This window comes from Galeopterus variegatus, unplaced genomic scaffold, assembly GCF_000696425.1.
Source record: "Galeopterus variegatus unplaced genomic scaffold, G_variegatus-3.0.2 Scaffold2230, whole genome shotgun sequence".
In the NCBI taxonomy this organism is placed as follows: domain Eukaryota; kingdom Metazoa; phylum Chordata; class Mammalia; order Dermoptera; family Cynocephalidae; genus Galeopterus; species Galeopterus variegatus.
In genome coordinates, this window is record NW_007728341.1 from 118,766 (window position 1) to 120,262 (window position 1,497).

Below are 1,497 nucleotides of genomic sequence, written 5' to 3' on the forward strand. Positions count from 1 at the left end.
ATATCCTGCAACTTTGCTGAAATTATTTATCAACTCCAAGAGTTTTTCTGTAGAAGCTTTAGGCTGTTTGATATATAGGATCATGTCATCTGCAAACAGGGACAGTTTGACTTCATCTTTTCCAATCTGGATGCCCTTTATTTCCTTCTCTTCTCTGATTGCTCTGGCTAGTACTTCCAACACTATGTTTAATAGGAATGGTGAGAGTGGGCATCCTTGTCTGGTTCCTGTTCTTAAAGGAAAAGCTTTCAGCTTTTTCCCATTCAGGATGATATTGGCAGTGGGTTTATCATATATGGCTTTAATTATGTTGAGATACTTTCTATCTATACCTAACTTATAGAGAGTCTTTATCATGAATGAGTGTTGAATTATATCAAATGCTTTCTTAGCATCTATAGAGATGATCATATGGTCCTTGTGTTTGATTTTATTGATACAGTGTATCACATTTATTGATTTGCATATGTCGAACCAACCTTGCATCCCTGGGATGCATCCCACTTGATTGTGGTGTATAATTTTACGTATATGTTGTTGTATTCTGTTAGCTAGTATTTTATTGAGGATTTTTGCATCTATATTCATCAAGGATATTGGCCTGTAGTTTTCTTTTTTAGTTGTATCTTTACCTGATTTTGGTATCAGGGCGATGTTTGCTTCATAGAATGAGTTTCGGAGAATTGCCTCTGTTTCAATCTTTTGGAATAGTTTGTAGAGAATTGGTTTCAATTCCTGTGTGAATGTTTGGTAGAATACTGCTGTGAATCCATCTGGTCCTGAGCTTTTATTTGTTGGGAGCCTTCTGATAACAGCTTCAATCTCTTTTATTCGTCTGTTGAGGTTTTCTACATCTTCTTGGCTCAGTTTTGGTAGTTTGTGTATGTCCAGATATTTATCCATTTCCTCCAGATTTTCAAATTTGTTAGCATATTGTTGCTTATACTAGTCTCTAATGATTCCTTGTATTTCAGAGGTATCAGTTGTAATATCACCTTTTTCACTTCTAAGTTTTGTTCTTTGGGTCTTCTCTCTTCATTTTTTAGTTAGCCATGCTAATGGTTTGTCAATTTTATTTATCTTTTCAAAAACCAACTTTTTGATTCCTTGATCTTTTCTATCATTTTTTGGGTTTCAATTTCATTAAGTTCTGCTCTGATCTTAATGATTTCTTTCTATCTGCTAACTTTCGGTTTGGATTGTTCTCGTTTTTCTAGTTCTTTAAGGTGAAGTATTAGGTTGTTCCCTTGCCATCTTTCCATTCTTATGGAGTAAGCATTTAATGTGATAAATTTCCCCCTTAGTACTGCTTTTGCAGTATCCCACAGGTTTTGGTATGATGTGTCATTGTTTTGATTAGTTTCAATAAATTTTTGATTTACTGTTTGATTTCGTCTTGGACCCATATGTCATTAAGTAGAATGCTGTTTAATTACCATATGTTTGTATAGTATCCATAATTTCATTTGTTGTTGATTTCTAATTTTAATCCATTGT

General features: G+C 33.8%; 1 protein-coding gene across 1 annotated transcript in view; it reads right to left on the reverse strand.

Moving 5' to 3' along the window:
- Nucleotides 1-1,497, reverse strand: part of LOC103597188 (28S ribosomal protein S17, mitochondrial) — a 97,625-nt gene that overhangs the window by 8,832 nt on the left and 87,296 nt on the right. The gene's annotated exons all lie outside the window — the stretch shown is intronic.